General features: G+C 52.4%; 1 protein-coding gene across 1 annotated transcript in view; it reads right to left on the bottom strand.

Moving 5' to 3' along the window:
- Positions 1-16,820, bottom strand: part of LOC102444094 (discoidin, CUB and LCCL domain-containing protein 1-like) — a 73,944-nt gene that overhangs the window by 56,378 nt on the left and 746 nt on the right. The gene's annotated exons all lie outside the window — the stretch shown is intronic.

The following is a 16,820-nucleotide window of genomic DNA, read 5'->3' as shown; positions in this document are numbered from 1 at the left end:
CTTGCCTGGATCCGGCCCCTGAGGCTCAGCATTGGCGCTCCAGCCGCCCACCCGCAGGGATGGAGCACACAAAATCTACTAGCCTAGGCCCCCAAGGCTCTGGGGTGCGAGGGCAATGGGGGGAGGGTCTTTCTCCTTCTCGGATAGGGGCTTCTAGGGTTGCCAGGTGTCCGGTTTGGAACCGGACAGTCCAGTATTTGAGGGTTCTATCTGGGGGAAAGCTTAAGAAAACACCGGACACATAAACTGCCCAGTATTTTCTAATTAGGTCAGTTGTATTATTAGTAGGACTATCAGTGTGTAGTTGCGCACTGCCTGGCTGGTAGACACGCTCGTGCTGCGTGAGTGTGTGTACCCGCCAGGCAACGCGACTATGCGAGGGAGGGAGGGGGGAGAGAATCCCTGGGGCTGGACTCGCTCGTGGAAGCACCCCGGGATCTGCGTGTGCCTGGGTCAGTCCAGCTCCCTGCTGGCCAATTCTTTTCCCCCTGCTCCCCGCCCCACCAGCCCCGCTTCCCCCGACCCGGCCAGCCCTGCTTCCCAGTGGCTGATCCCGTACCCCCCCTCAGTCTTCCCCGGCCAGCCCCGCTTCCCATCAGCTGGTCCCTCCCCCCCACCTGATCTCCTCCGGCCAGCCGACCAGCCCTGCTTCCCGCCGGCTGGTTATCCCCCCCTCCTCCTCCCAATCTCCCCTGGCCAGCTCCGCTCCTCCCGACTCCTCCCGGCCAGACCTGTTTCCTGCCGGCTGGTCGCCCCCCAATCTGCCCCAGCCAGGCCCGCTGCCCCTGACCTCCCTCAGCTAGCCCCGCTGTCCCCGACCCCCACCCCCCACCAGCCCTGCTTCCCGCCAGCCCGTTCCCCCCCTTCCCCCCCACACACACCCCTTCTGGTGCCCCCCCCCCCACCTGAGATCAAGTGTGTCCGGTATTTTTTTTAAGCCACCTGGTAACCCTAGGGGCTTCTCACTTGTGTGCGGCCCCCGACTCATGTTTTTGTGGGTCAGCAGGAGGTTCCCCGGCCCTGCCAAATACAATGTGACTTGCACCTACTGTAAGGGACCAAGGCGAAGTGACTCGCTGAGTGGCCCCAGAACGCCTGGAGGGGAATCGGCGCTTGAAGTTCGCACCCTCGTTTATTCTGCAACAGTTTCCCCGTGTAGCCTGGGCACGGCAGAGACAGGCAGCAGTGACAGTACGTTGGTGCGCCCCGGTGGGCTGCTCTGGAGGCTGGGGAGCTCGGCTGCAGGAGGCGGCAAGGCACTCCCAGCCCAGCTCCCGGGGCTCTGCCGCAGGCTGCTGTGCTAAGTAGCAGGCAGCCAAGTAGGTAAAGGGGTGGCTGGGGGCGCACCCCCCATCCAGCGCTGCCCCAGCACCATTTGGGGGGAGGCTGACGCCCGCTCCCTGGAGTTTGCACGAGGGCACTGCTTGCTGTTCCCCTTCCCATCACTGTCGGGAACAAGAGGAATATGCAGTTTGCTGCATCTCTCCCCCTCTGGGGGGGCAAGGCAGGGGGCAGCCCTGATTCCTGCACCCCCCTGCACACACACCCTGCTTTGAGCCCCTCCCTACCCCAAACCCTGACTCCTGCACCCCCACATAACCCCTGCCCCTGTCCTGAGCCCTTCCTCACACTCCCAACCCCGACTCCTGCACCCCCCCACACACACATCCCCACCCCTGCCCAGAGCCCTTCCTCACACCCCCAGCCCTGACTCCTGATCCCCCCTACATCCCCACGCCCAGCCCTGCATACCCAGACACTTCCCAGCCCCCTGCCTTGAGCCCTCCGCAATCCATCCCACCCCTCATTTTTTCCTGGTACTACTGTATCACGACCCCTCCCCCCAACCTCCTGCCCTGAGGGTCCCCCGGGGGGTTGAAATATGACAGTACCTGTAAGAACTGTAAGGTACTTTCACTCTTGAAAGCATCGTCTACCTTTGTCCTCGTCAGAGGTGTTCAGCCACAGACTTCAGGGCTTTCAATATCAACTTTTTTTTTTAAGTTTGTTGGAAAAGAATCCATATGGACGAGAGAATAGTCCAGGATCCTCACTCCTGCCAACCGATTGAGATGCGTGTCTCTAATCAGATTGGTCTGTAAATGTGATTTCTTTTTCCAAAAAACATACAGGAGACCATTTCATCTTCTGCTTTCCTGACAGCTTTTCATTTAGTGAAAGCAAAGCACGATCTGCAATGGGATTAGAACCTTTCCTTTCCGCGGCACCTGCATTGTTGTGATCATTTGCATTGCAGACGTGTGTAGGAGCACCAACTCACACTTAGCCCTGATGCACTACACACACAGTGAGCCACTCTCTGCCCCAGGCATTTACATGATAGACAAAGGACGGAAGGGAAACCGAGGCACAGAGAAGCAAAGTGATTTGCCCTAGGACACTCAGCACTTCACTGGCAGAGACAAAAATAGAATCAGAATCTCCCGACTCCCAGTCTGCTAAGCTGCATTGCCCTTTCTCCCATTCCTTTCACCCCACAGTATGCTACAAACTTGAGTCGATATGGAAATAGCCTTCTTTGGGGTGGGGTGCCTAACCTCAGGCATTTGGCTGGAGCCTCAGCATCTGAGTCCCCTCTTGTTTACGTTTACACTGGTCACCCAAACTGATTTCAACAGAGCTATTGCTGGTTTACACCGGTTTTAACGAGAGGAGAGCGAGACCCTTGGAATTTTGTGGGTAAAATTCAGCTCTTTGTACTGCAGCTGCACGGGTATCATTTGGACCGATTTACCCGCGCACTACACCAGCCTAACCGCCCTGTAACTGTTGTGGACACCCACCCCTCCCCCACCACATGCATGCACGCGCGCACACACGCATGTGCACGCACACACACACACACACACACACGTTAACTCTGTCAGCCTTTGAATTGAATGGAGTTACATGGGCAATAAAGACAAATAACAGAGGAAGCACCAAGCCCGCAGAGCATAACAGAGGATGACTAGAGACCGGGGTCTGGTTTAGACCAGCTAGAAAGAGAACGCTCCCTGAACTCTCAACTCCCACCATTCTCTGGGGTCACTTAAAATATTTTTCTCATTAAACATCTTTTCTGGGTAATTTTTTAGGCCATAGAGCCAAGAGAAGTCTTGGGAACTGGAGTGTAGGGAGCAACCAGGCTGAAAATCCCAGATGTCGCAATTCCCTATTGTGGCCAGCTCTGCACAGCTAAGGGCCTGGGGCGGGCCTGGGTTGGGCCTCGAGGGCCCTAAACTTGAACCCAGACTCCGTGTGTGACTTTGGGCAAGTCACTTAGTACCAGATTGTTAGGGCTCTTCACTGCTGCCTGCCTGTTTCCCCAGGCCCCCTGTGTCTCTCTTGTCTATGGAGAGTGTGAGCTCTTAAGGGGCTCTCTCGTTCCCTGTCTGTACAGTGTCCAGCGCAATGGGACCCCAGTATCATTGGGGGCCTCTAAGGTCCTATTGGACTGCAAATAACACATAGTGAAAAGAAGTTACTTGGGCCTGAAACGTGGTCTAGTGCACGAGGCACATGAGTGGAATTCAGGCCACGTTGCTATTTCCTGTGCATTCTCCAGGGCAGGGTCTGGCTCTCGCTATGTGTACATACAGCACCGAGCACAGTACTCTCGCTGCTACCGTGATACAACATTAAAGCTGATTTCAGGAGTTCTGGAAACTGGCCTGGCAGCTGTTTGCTTTCGCAACAGCCTGAAAAACTTAAACCTAAACTTCCCCTCCCCCTTCCAGTTTTCTCTCTGGCAGCATGGACATGCTGTTAACCCTTCATAAATGACAGCTCTGCCAGCAGCCACGGATTAGAAAAGAGCTTTTCTGTGCTCAGGGTAGGTGGAGCGTCTGCTGGCGGAGGAGGATGTTAACACTCAGGCTACGTCTCGACTGCAGGCTTCTTTTGGAAGAAGCTTTTCCAGAAGAGATCTTCAGAAAAAACTTCTTCCGAAAGACAGAGTCTACACAGCAAAAGCGCATTGAAGAAGCGATCTGCTTTTCCGAAAGATAGCAGCCACACTGAATAGACATTTAAGGTGCGATTACTATGGATGGAGTGGCCACCAGGGCACCTGTGCTTTTTCCTCTTTCCTCTTCTTTCAAAAGAACTCCCTCTGCCCTATCCACACACAGGCCGTGTCCAGACTCAGGGGTTTTTTCGGGAAAAGTAGCCTTTTCCCGAAAAAACTTCCCCTGCGTCCAGACTCAAGCCGCGTTCTTTCGAAATTATTTCGAAAGAACGCGGCTTTTCTTTCGATGGCGGTAAACCTCGTTTCACGAGGAAGAACGCCTTCTTTCGAAAGTTCCTCTTTCGAAGGAAGGCGTTCTTCAATGTAAAGAGGCCGTCTTCGAAAGAGAGCATCCAGACTCGCTGGGTGCTCTCTTTCGAAAAAGCGGATTTCTCTTTCGAAAGATCCACCTGCAGTCTAGACGCGATCTTTCGAAAGATGCTCTTTCGAAAGATGCTTTCGAAAGAGCCTCTTTCGAAAGAAGCCTGCAGTCTAGACATAGCCACACTGTTTTGCGAAAGAGCTCTTTCAGAAAAAGGCTTCTTCCCCATAGAAAGAGGTTTACCAATGTCAGAAAAACCCCTCTGTTCTTTTGATTTTTTTCCGAAAGAATGCAATTGCAGTGTGGACATAAGTGAAGTTTTTTCGGAAAAACAGCTGTTTTTCCGAAAAAGCTCTGCAGCGTAGACATACCCTCAGAGAAAGCTGAGCTGGTTCCCTCTTGACCTTTGCAAACTGAGTTCAGCTCAGGGAAACAAGACTGGTCACTTGCACTTCCCATTCTGGGTCAATTTCACTTTCCAATTCTCTTGTGCTAGCAAAGGGTTGTGCCTTAGTTCCCACCCAGATAGAGAAAAGCCTCTATATAGGGTGAAAAAAAGGGGATTTGGTTTCAATAATAACCAGGTCTAAAAGCCCACAAAAGGAAAAATCCCTTTTCACATTAGCTTTCACAGCCTGATCCAAACCCAATGGCAGTCCCTGGAACTCGACATCAGGGGCCTTTGGCTCAGGCCTTGTCCCTTTACAAATAAATAGGAAAATAAACCATTTGGGGCTTAAACTAAAAGTGCCCCTTAAAAGTGAAATTTAAAGGAGGAGGAGGGCGGTGACCAGGGCTCTGCCAAGATGTTCCATCAGGGTCTTTTCATCAAGCGCAGACTGGTCCCCGCCAATGGAGGCTGAGTATGGTCTATGGAGCCAGTCCCTTGGGAGGGTACAAATCAAGTGCTTTTGATCAGGAAAAGAAAAGACTCTTATCCTGGTGCAAATGGGTCCATCATTTATTTCCGATAATTCTGAGGCTGCTGTGAACTCATGAGCCAAGCTTCTGTCCCCATCAGTACACCTGCTTTTCAGCCCATAAAGCCCCCTTTTTTGCCGGCCGCCCCCTTGGCAGCACGTGGTCCGTAGCTGCTTTAGCACACACTGGCTGGGGGAAAGCCTTGAACAGAGGAGCCACTGTGAGGCCAAATATCAATTAGATCCCTTCTCTCGCTTTTCAGCCATTGTGCAGCCTGCCTTTCAGAGGAAAGCGGCCGAGTCCAAAAGCAGCCATCCCCATCTGTTGGCAGCAGGACAAAACGGAGACATTGGAGGCATCCCTGTTGCTTGCTTGCTCCTCCGTTTGCTTGTCTCTGCCTCTCTTGGGGAGATGACGCTGGAGCACACACAGCTTGAGAAAAACTTTCCAGCAACAGCCTCTTGTGGGAGGCTAAACTTTTCTTCTCCCCCCGCCCGCCGAAACCATGAGCACACACTAGGCTCTTGAATGTCAAAGCAGGAAGCGCCCGCGGCCCTGAGGGACCTCTGGCGCCTTGGGAATACCATCCTGCGGCAAAGGAGGCAGGCCAGAGGGAGAGGAGCCGACAGCTGTGTATCCCGCAGGGTCATGGCGGGTGCTGAATCCATGAGCATACGCAGGGCTGGATTCTAGTGTCATGGAGTTCGGGTGACACACCCGCCCCGTCCCTTAGTTCATTGAACTACGGTATAAATCAGGAGTGATGCTGCTGACGTTAGAGAAGTTACACTGGTATAAACTAGGAATGTTAAATATCAGTTAAGAATTCATGAGGTTAATCGACTATTCCCTTATCGGTTAGTCGACTATTCGATAGTCCTTGGGGGTGGGGCCGGCAGCAAGAGCGCTCTGGGGAGTCCCCCGCCACCTCACCTATCAGAGGCAGCAGCACAGGGTGCCAGACAGGAGCTGGTCTGTGAGAGGAGCCAATTAAAAACCCAGCTCCCCTTGCAGACTGGCTACCTGTTGCCCCACACTGCTGCCTCTGTATCAGAGGCAGCAGCACGAAGTGGCAGCAGCCCCTGTCTGGGGAACAGGTCTGGGCTCCAGGACCTGGCGTGAGCTGGAATTGAGCTGGGCTGCCTGCCCGTCTGGCTCCTAAGACACTTTAAATGCAGAGTCGCAGCGGGGGTAGGTCCCAGACCTGGCGCAAGCCAGGAACGAGACGGGCTTCTGGCCAGCCTGCTAAAAATGTGCTGTCAGGAGGAAGAATGTGCGTCATCTGTAGCAGTAACCGATAAGCTTTTGTGTATCAGTTAATTGCTTCATCGACTACACGATTACATCCCTAGTATAAACCCAGCACCAGCAAGCTCAGAACCCAGCGCAGGAAGGCTCCCAACCTGTTAATTGTTGGGGAAGGGTAGCAGTAGCTTTCAATGCGCATCTCCCCGTGTCGCAGGGCTCACCTGGCCGACCAACACTGGGGCCTCAATGCCCAGTTCTAATCAGGTTTCCCCTCCTTCAGGCCCCAGCCATGGGCCCTGTCCTGCTTCCACTGAAACCCACTGATCTTTTGCTGTCAAGTGCTTTGGAGCAGGGTCAGGCCCGACTTCAGATTCAGCCTTGGACCGTTGGCTCTCAGTGATAGCCCAGTGATCCCACCTCTGACCCTCTCTAGGGCCTGGAGGCCGCTGGTGAGGTCAGGAGTGTCTCTGTGCTTGTAAACCACCGACCAGCCTGATTCCTGCGGGCAGGCCCCAGTGGGGATCTGGGGTGGATGCAGGCAGGGTTGACCTGAGTCGTATTTCATTCCCCTGTGTGTCAATCCCCTCCCTGCAACACCCCACTCAGAGCCTGGCTTCTGACTTCAGTGGAACCAAGATTTAGCCCTGAATAAGAACATAAGAACGGCCATATTGGGTCAGACTAAAGGTCCATCTAGCCCAGTGTCTTGTCTGCCGACAGTGGCCAATACCAGATGCCCCAGAGGGAGGGAACACAACAGGTAATTATCATGTGATCCCTCTCCTGTCATCTATTTCCAGACAATCAGAGGCTAGGGACACCATTCCTACCTATCCTAGCTAATAGCCATTGATGGACCTAACCTCCATGACTCTATCTAGCTCTTTTTTGAATCCTGTTAAAGGTCTAGCCTTCACCACATCCTCTGGCAAGGAGTTCCACAGGTTGACTATGAGCTTAATAAAAGCCTAGAGAATTCCCAGATGCCACCTGTCTAGCCTCAACCCACAACCAGCTCTGTGACACTGCCTGAGCTCTTCCATCCTCATCCACGCAGCATTTCCCTGTGTAGCAGCCCCGGAGTCCAGTATCACTTCTACGGGAGTCTATGAGGCAGCCCCATGCTTGGCTGGCTGGAGTGGATTCTCACAGCTGGCAGAAGCAGAGCATGCCTGGAGGAGGAGTACAGGGGGGTGTTTTCCCTTATAAAAATAGATAGCAGAGATCTGCAGTGGATTTCAAGCTGGTTCAAAGAGCAGGAATAAAGCCCCTGACTTCCCCTCCAAACAGGGACAGTCTGGACTGTCAATGAGCCTCCCCCCTTGTGCCCCCGGATGCTTGGCCTGGCAAGCACGAGGCAATGTTCAGTCTCCTCCATGATTCATTCAGTCCCTCTGAGAGGGGGCGGCCAGTGACGCTGGTTTGTGCGAGATGGACTCCTGCCCATGAGGAGTGGAGCTCAAGCCACCCTCTCCTTTCACAGAAGCCTGCCAACGGCTGCTCGCTGGGAACTGCTGGCCACATCCGGTCCCCAGGGTACTGCCCAGTGCTTTCACCAGGGGCTCCTAAAAATGGCTCTCTCCCCCGCCAGCCCTGGGGAGTGCAAAGTGCAGAGAAAGGGGGTGAGGGATTGGGGAATCCAGTTAAAAATGCCCCCGCCTCTCCCAAGGCAGCATCAGCCGGCAAAGGGAGAACTGGTGCTTTGCTGGCAGCGTCTCTAAAAGCAAACATTCTGCCAGGCCAGGTCCTTCGGCAGTGTCAGCCAGCCCGGCTCCACTGGCTCCAGCGGGGCCGCAGCGAATCACACGGCTGGTCCTGTCAGCTGGGCAGTGAAGGGAAAAGACACCACAGGGGATTGTGGGGGGATCTTCCTGTCACGGATCTGGCAATTTCCTTACACACCTTTGGGAGATCTCCCGGATGTATCATTGCCTGGAATTCCATGTCCGTGTGTGTGTGTGGGGGGGGGGGGGGTGGGGGGGGGGGGAGGGGCAGCTTCTCCACAGCTCACCAGTGTCGGGTGATTTAGGCAAATTTGCTCAGGTTCGAACACTGCTGGGGAGGCTCCCTCTTTCACCTGGAGACACTGGCAGATACTGGTTCCCACTGGCATCTCCACACACACACACACACACACACACACACACACACACAGGCTTGTGGGTGAAATGCACGCACACACACACACACACCACAGAGGCTTGTAGGTAAAATTCACACACAGACACACACACACACACACACACACACACACAGAGGCTTGTAGGTAAAATGCACACACAGACACACACACACACACACAGGCTTGTGGGTGAAATGCACACACACACACACACACAGGCTTGTGGGTGAAATGCACACACACACACACACACAGGCTTGTGGGTGAAATGCACACACACACACACAAAGGCTTGAGTGAAATGCACACACACACACACACACAAAGGCTTGTGAGTGAAATGCACACACACACACACACACAAAGGCTTGTGAGTGAAATGCACACACACACACACACACACAGGCTTGTGGGTGAAATGCACACACACACACACACACAGGCTTGTGAGTGAAATGCACACACACACACACACACAAAGGCTTGTGAGTGAAATGCACACACACACACACACACAAAGGCTTGTGAGTGAAATGCACACACACACACAAAGGCTTGTGAGTGAAATGCACACACACACACACACAAAGGCTTGTGAGTGAAATGCACACACACACACACACAAAGGCTTGTGAGTGAAATGCACACACACACACAAAGGCTTGTGAGTGAAATGCACACGCACACACACACACAGGCTTGTGGGTGAAATGCACGCACACACACACACACACACACACACACACACACACAAAGGCTTGTGGGTGAAATGCACACACACACACACACACACACAAAGGCTTGTGAGTGAAATGCGCACACACACACACACACACACACACACACACAAAGGCTTGTGAGTGAAATGCACACACACACACACACACACACAAAAGAGGCTTGTGGGTGAAATATCTGAGTTTAAACTGACACGAGGCCGCCTTCTGGATCCAGCAGATAGACGGATCTTTGTCCCAGACGGGCCCCGACCCTGGGCCCACACCTGCCAGAGTTGGAGGTCAGCATTGGCATGATCTTGGGTAGGCTTATTAACAAGCATGTGGGTTGCTTGGTTGTTTTAATCGATTTCTCTGTCATGCTTGCTTAGAAAAGAGCTGTGAGGTGACTTAGAGCTGTGGGGCAGGGGGAGCCAACAGAATCGAGGGCCCCTCGGCAAAGTGGGAGGGGACTCCTCTGTGCTCCCAGAAGGGGAGGGCCTCGGATGGAAGGGGCAGGGCTAGGGCTACCAGCCTGCACCAGGCCCTCCCCGCCCAGTCAGTCCCTAGTGCTGCCCAGAATGTGCTCTCTGGGACTCCAGCTGTGATTTAAAGGGCTGGGAGCCACAGGCACCTTTGAACCACTGGGCCCCGGGTCAGTTGCCCCTTTCCCCCCATCTGTGGGCCTGGCTGTGGGCAATGGCCCGTCATTGCCTTTGGAGAGAAGGCAGAACACAGATGCGGTCCTTTAAGCAGACTAGCTTGCTGCAGATACCATGGTGCAGGCAGGAAGCTGTGCAGCCTGGAAAAATACCAGTCAGGAGGGAGAGATGTGGGTCTCTGCCCCAGAAGTGAAACTGGGGAGCCAGGAGCCTAGAGTGCTTGCCTTGCTGGTCCACAGAGGGGGAACTGGGTGTAGCTGCGTGGAACTTGGACGCTTCCCGAGGGAAAACATGGGTTGAGTTTTTCAAAGCCAACAGCAGAATTTCCCCCCATGACTCCCAATCGCCAGCAAGTGGGATGGCTGAGCCCCCTTGCAGGCCTTGCACATCTCAACTCCTGGGCCTGATCCCCCTCTCATTGCACCCAGGTACCACCGACAACTGTGCTGTCACTCCCACGGCTGCATTCTACCCCCACGCCTGCATTCTACCCCCACGCTGACCCCAAGGATTAGCACCTGGTGCACAGTGCCGGCCAGTCAGGCTCTGCCGATCTGCCATTGGTCACGCTCGGCCAATTCGGCAGCACAGAATTTGCTCTTCAGCAGTAGGTGAAGTTGTGGGGCTCGTTGAGAGATTTCTGGATAAGGGGGGGAGCAGGCGGTGTGCTGACTTTCTCACCATCCATCTGATATTTGTTTGGGAAATCCCTCTCCCCGAGGGGGGGCCTAAGAGAAGCCAGGGATTTGGGGAGGGAATGGAGGTAACAATTCCATCTGGGAAAGGGGACTGACCCCTCCATCAGCCCTTTGCTTCAGGGAAGGAAACATTACCCAGAAGTTACAGTTCTTGCTGTAACTAGGCTGAATCGGGCCTGGTTCCCTTGAGGGAAAAGTCTCCCTGTTCTGTTCCCAGCCTCAGCTGTTAGGTCACCCCGTCAATTTCTTTTTGAGTTAACTGGGGAAAAAATCAATGTCATTTTCTCCTGCTTGGGCGAGTGGAGCTTCCAGCATCGCTGCGCTGCGGCACAGATGGAAGATGCAGATGAATGGGAGTAATGTCAGAGGGTTAGAGTTTAATCAAAGCTCAGGGAGCGGGAGAGGGTAATCTGCTTGGCCAGCGTGATGCCAAGTACATCCAAAGCGCGCCGCAGCTCCCGGGCGCGCACCGCTCTGCCTGTGTTATCTGCTGCCTTCCAGCTCCCACGGCAGGAAGCAGTTTTGTTGCTGAGCAAAATGCCTGGAGGGGGGTTTAATCCGGTAAACAGAATAGGGGGAGGAAGACAACAAAGAAAGACGGCCAGTCTGTGGCCACCCGGGTGGGGCCTGCCCGGACACTGGCTTTGAGAAGTCAGAGCAGGGCCCAGGGGAAGCAACTTCACGCCTCTTTTTCCAACCCCTCCTCGGTACCAAGGACACTCTGCAGCAAGTCCTGGAGCACATCGGTGGCAGAGGTAGGAACGGAACCCAGGAATCCTGCCTCTGCTGGGACCCGTGCTTTAACCGAGAGAACCGGCATGCACTTTGTGGCCCACGTTCAGACAGCAGAGGAGGGGTTTCTCCTTTGCTGGGCTTGGCTGAAGAGGCACAGGGTGACTTGGGGCAGAGCAGGGGTGGGACAGGAGATAGAAGCACCGGTTAGAAGAGCCTATAAAGGCATCGCCATCCTCCCCCCAAAGATCCAACCGCAGCTTAGAGGAAGGTGGGGAGAGAGGACCCAGAGCAGACTAGCCTGGGAAATGAAGCACTCAGCAAAAGCACCCAAACCCTCCCTAAGGCACATGCCAGAGCTACGCCGTGCTCCACACTTGCGGCCATGGATTTAATTTCAGTCTCTGCTGCCTGGGAAGATGATAGCAGGTGTCTGACAATTGAAAAGTGAAAATTAATACGGCATTTAACACTTGGTGCCTGAGGTGCCCAGCTGTTTAATTATCCTCCCCCATCCTCGGGGCTCAGGGCCTGTTGTAACCGGGACTGCTGAACAGTGACCATGAATATTCCTTCTCCTTCCAAACAGCTGGCTAGTTCTGTGACGTTCATGCCCCTTCCCTTTCAATAAGAGGCAGCGAAGTCTAGTGGAGAGAACCTGGGAGCTGGCAGACTTGCTTTCTGTTCCTGGCTCTACTATTGACCTGCTCTGTGATCTTGGGCAAGTCCCTGCATCTTCCTCTACCTCCGTTTCTTTCATGCTCTTTGTCTCTCTTGTCTGCCCAGACGTGAGCTCTCTGGGGCAGGGCTGCACATCAGGAGCCAGCTCACAAGCCATCGCTACTCCCCTGTAAGACGCCAGGTCAGCTGCAACCACTGTTAGCCAGGAGTGAAAAGTTTCACATGGGCTCGTCTCGGACACGACTTTGCTGGGTCTCTCAACCCAATTCTCCAAGATCGAGTTTCTGCATCACACAAACCCCCTGCCACTGGCTGACCACCTTGTGGAGCAGAGAGACTTTGGTCAGACGGGCCCCGGAGAAGAATGAACTCCCCTTTTACAAGAGGGATAACTGGATATCAGTGGCTTAGGTTAGGGAATTGCAGCCTCAACAGGGGGATAGATCCCGGGGTCCTTATTGTGCTTCAGCTCGTAGCTTCCTACTATAACTGTGTCACTAGAAATGACACTTGCACAAAGAGAGGGTTTGTTTGTGGGAAAGGCTCTTTGTACCATAGGAACTTGCAGACCTCACAGGTGACCAGAGCTTAATCATTATCTGCTCGTCTCACCTGCCCTAGCCACCCATTTACCTGTTGCCTCTGGAATGCAAATTTTCTTGGCTCAGTGAAAGTGTCCATCAGCAGCTACCCAACCAAGGAAAGGAGCAATTGTCTTTCAAAGCCCCCAGTCAACATCCTCCTTTCCCCCTTCCATGGGGGCTTCCACTCAAACATTCAGATAAGGGAACCAACCCTCCCAGGTCCTTTCAGACCTTCCTGCAAACCCTAAAGCACATGTACACCTCCAACCTGCTGCACCGGCCTACAATACCTACCATGAACCCATCTCATACCTTCCCAAACTGCAAAAGCTCAGATGCCATGGAGGAAGCCAGGGGAATTCCCAATTTCTGCAAACTCCCGAGTCCCACGGGTGGGGGGGTAATTTTTTCTGGATACGTTAAGGCCTCTGACTGAAGCCTTTGCTTTTCCAGTACATGCCACTTGCATCTTCCTGGGCAGGAAAACACTGTCATCATGTTCAGCAGATTCCTGCCAGGGTATTTACTACAGGATGCGGGAAAGACAAAACACAACACTGCATCTCACTCCCTTTTGGCTGTCAGCTACAGCACCAAAACCAGACAGCACTTGCATTCTGTAACGCCAGTGCTAGATGTCTGCTGCTTCTGTGAGTCTATGTGTATCAATAGGTTAATATCTAATTTATTTACTTTCAAAGGCTTCCTTTCTAGGAACCACTTAGTGCCACAAATATTTAACCCTGAAATCAGCTTACAGCTTTAAAAAAAGCAAACCAACTGCAATTTTCACGGAAATCAACAAGGGAAAATGCCCTGTTCCTTGATCTAATTTTATTCAGAAGACTATAGAGTCTCCTTAACTAGACCTGGCAAACTGTTTTCAGCCAAACATGTAAAAAGAAGAGTTGGGGACCCTGAAATATTTCACAAATTTATGACAATCTCTCCAAATTTTTCATTTTTGAGGAGGAGGGAGGAAATACTTCCAAAACTGAAACTTCATTTTCAGATTTTATGAACTTTTCCATATTTTGGTTTGAAATGAGTTTTTGTTTAAAAATGACCTTTAATTTTATTTTTAAAACACTCAAAACTGTTTTAAATGCTCTGAATCTAAACAGAACATGTCATTTGACTCCAAGTTAATTTTTGTTTTTTACTTCTCTGCTGAAGAAAAGTTTTGAAAAATGTCATTTTTTGTTCAATCCAAAATTATTTTCCCTGGTGTTTTAAGATTGCCAGTGAACAAACCAACCAACCAGCCAAACAAAAACCATTGTTCATCTATCTCTATCCTTAATTCAAGCACAGAGCTATCCATGGACAGGTGGAATCTCCTGCTTAGCTCATGTATTTCTCCTGCTTGGCTCGTGTATTTCGTATAAAACTTCAGCCAGGCTAAATGAAATCTCCACATAAAATAGATTCACATCACGCAGTTGCCAGGTGATTTTCACTGAAAGTATGATTGGGCTAATCCAACTCCCAGGCCCAGTATTACCCACACTCAGCAAAGCCTGCGTGAACTGATGCAAACGGGGAAAAAGGATTTATATGAATTACTGCAAACTGAAACCTTTAAGATTTGCCCAGCTGTTAACTATAAGCTGTATACATCTTCTTAGCGCTGAATTCAGAATCTGGCTTCATAAGACTACCTAGTGGTCCACAGTCATGACTCCATAGCAAATTCTGCAAGATCCACATCTTGCTTCCCCAGATCCCTGGGGTCAGAGATGACACAATCTTACTACAGAGTATTAAAGTGCAACATGATCACTGTAGTGTGAGATGCCCAGTCTAAAAGAAGAGATAACATCACCCACTGCGAGGCCACTGTGCATGTGAGGTCACAGTTTGATCCTGACGAGGTTCTTACCTGGATGGGTAAGAAATTGAGGTAGGAGGGAAGAGATTGTTGCAGGAAAACACATGTTCTAGCTAATTCATTCATTTCCCCCTTACACATTTCCTTTACACTTGTGTTCTTCCACCATTCCAGCCAGCTTGTTCCTAGTTTCCACTCTGGCTTTTTTTAGTAACATCATGATAGCTCCTGATTTCAGATGGGGAATGTATAATTTACAGGCAGCTATTGACCGGGGACTGGGCTAGATAGACCTTTGGCCTGGCCCACTATGGCTGTTCTCATGGTCTTGTGTACAGTTCTATGATCTAATTCTCTGGGCATATAAATGGTAAGAATCATGAACTTTCTTATTATTTAGCTAAGCTAAATCAGTTCCCCTTCTGCGGGAAAAAAGAAGCCACGCAGCTCTGTGACTGTCTCTGATTCCACTGAAGTCAAAGGGAATGTAGGGCCTGCTCCATGCCCATGAAAAACCTCCCACTGACTTGCATGAGCTTTGGATCAGGCCCTCAGTCACTGACTGGAGCAGATGGGTACCCATGCCTACCAGTGCCAGTGCAAAGCCCCATCCATGACAGCAGCCCTTATACACATGAGGATTAATCCTGATGCTCAAAACCCCCAAAGACTTAGAGCAAGTTGGGAAGCACTCAGTACATCACAGGATCAGGCCCACAAGTAAGGAACAGCTAGCTCACAAGCTCAGTTCTTGGGTAGGAAGAGGAACATAAAGGTGCTTTTGCAACAGCCACTAACTAGGGATTGAACCAGAAGCCCTGAATGCCCACAGTGCTACAGCTTGAGCGGCGCACCCGAGGCACGACTGTAACATACCTCCACTCCTCTCTTCAGTGGCTCGGCAGAGAGGGGGCTCTACACCTCACACTCACCAGTGGGCTACGCTTGTTCGCCCTCCAGACGGCTACAATGGCGTCTCTGCTCCACAACTCCTGCTACCCGCAGCCCTCACAGCCACATCTAGTACCAAACTAAGCTTCCAAACCTGTGCTGGTCCCTGCTCCAAGGGATGTTCTAGCTAAGGAGCCAGGCCACGTGGAGAGATCCAGGGAGAGTGCCCATGTAACCGCCACCAGGCGGATTTGGACCTGGGACCTCTGGAGCTTAGTATAGGAGCCTTTACCCTTTGAGCTGGCTCCCAGCCCATGCTGTAGAGGTCTCTTGTTGCTGTAGTCTAGGTGCCACTGCATGGGACAGCGAACCACATGAGGTGTGTGGGTTACACCCACTCTGCGGGTTTCTCCAATTGGGCGTGTTGATGTCTTTGGGGCAGCCACCGAAGAAGTGAGTTCTGAACAAGGAGAGCTGGGCTTTGGAGGTTGATCTCATCTGAAGGGGCCATAGGCACTAATTCTCAAAGTGACCAAAGCGAACACCAGCTAAAGGAATGTTTCTGCCCGTACAGGAATACCACCTCCCTGAGCAACACTTGCTGTGCCCAGTCAACATAGCTGTGTCTGCACTGGGCACTTGAGCATAACTGTGTTGGGTAAGGGGTGTGTTTTTTCACACCTCTGACTGATATAGCTATGCTGGTATGTTTCAAGTGTAGCTCAAGCATGAATCTACCCAAATTCAATCCCTGTGGCAGGGTTGGGAACTTTTTTTGGGCTGAGCAGGCAGGAGGGGGGGTTGGGAACTTTTTTGGGGCTGAATCAGTCAGGGACCCCACACAAGTGAGAAGCAAAACCAAACAAAAACCAAACAAACCCTCAACCACCGGCTCCAGGTGAGAAGGGGAAATACACTCCCCACATTCCCCTTGCACATTCCCCTAGAGCCTAGGGGGCCCAGATAAGTAGATTTTTTTGTGTGCTCCAGCCCTGTGGGGAGGTGGGGGGGGGGGGGGAAGCTGGAGCACCAGCATGAGCTCCCCAATGCTGGGGGGAAGAGGGAGCCCTGAGCCTTGGGGGCCAGATCCAGGCGAGTGGCCCTGGGGCCTCACTTTCCCCACCCCTGCCCTATGGGGTATACATATGGGTAAGAATAAGGGTCACATTTCATTGTGATGTGTCCTATGTAGCTTTCACCATAGGGAGGAAATATCCACAGCTTAGAAAGCCATGACGGGGACTGACAAAGCAGCGTTCGACCCACATGTGCCTGGAAATGGACAGCAAGCCCCGCACCGTGGGCTTCTGCCTGAGTTGCCACCCCTCCGGGGAAGCCAACAGGAGAGCTTCGGAGGAACAACCACGCAAGAGCTGCCGATCTCGACCTCCGTGCGCCCCTGC

Source organism: Pelodiscus sinensis, chromosome 25 (genome assembly GCF_049634645.1).
Source record: "Pelodiscus sinensis isolate JC-2024 chromosome 25, ASM4963464v1, whole genome shotgun sequence".
Classification (NCBI taxonomy): Eukaryota; Metazoa; Chordata; order Testudines; family Trionychidae; genus Pelodiscus; species Pelodiscus sinensis.
This window is presented reverse-complemented; position numbering and strand designations above follow the sequence as displayed.